Here is an 890-nt window from a genome sequence, read left to right on the forward strand (position 1 = left end):
TAGGTCTCCGCGCTGGCGGGCCAGAATGGAAGTCTTCCGTGTGTATCCGTCTTCATTTGAAGAAGCGGTGAAGGTGGTATTGAACGCCGAATTCTATATCAAGGCGGCACGACCTGGTTGGAATGCACACTCCAACAGATCGTCGAGCGGGCCATATGCCCATGGATCTCAGCTATGCTAAGGACGAGGGAGCAGAGCTCCGAGCAACCGGGCAGCACATAAACACACGACGGTGTTTTGTCTGTGGAGATACCCGTCATCTTTGGAACGTTTGCCCTCTGCGCAAGGCGCGTCAAGGTTCTTCGAACCATCGCCCCAATGCCTACCAGTCTTGTTCGTCGCGGGGAAACGACACCACCCAGTAGGCGCGGGGCGACCTACTGAAGAAGAATTGAATTCTGTTGAGTGAGCCTCAGGGAGGCATACATCAGCAGGGCCCAGCCCCGAAGAGGTCCATCCTCCTGAACACGGAATGTGTATGCAAGACGGGCTTGCTGGTCGTGGAGGCGACCGTAAAGGGCTTCAAAAATCCATGAAAGATCCTCATCGATTCCGGGGCGTCGGGCAATTATGCTAGACGTTCCACGATGGAAGGAAGTCAGCTGTAAGCTGAGGCGCTGAAAGCGCGGTTGGGTGACATCGTCACTGTTCGCCTGGCGATGGGGACACTTGTCACGGTCCCGAAGGTCCTTGTGGACCTCGGGGTCAAGTTCCTTGACTTTGATAGCGTGGAACGCTGTCTAGTCTTAGACTTCGATGCAAGGTATGACCTCATCTTAGGAATGGCATGGTTGGAACACCATGAACCATGGATTAATCGGTGGTCAAAGAACTTGGGCGCTACGCGCACGTCTCCTGGTGGAGCTTTGGCGAGTCATGAACCCACCTCT

The sequence above is a fragment of the Plasmopara halstedii genome (assembly GCF_900000015.1).
Source record: "Plasmopara halstedii genome assembly, contig: Scaffold_816, whole genome shotgun sequence".
In the NCBI taxonomy this organism is placed as follows: domain Eukaryota; phylum Oomycota; class Peronosporomycetes; order Peronosporales; family Peronosporaceae; genus Plasmopara; species Plasmopara halstedii.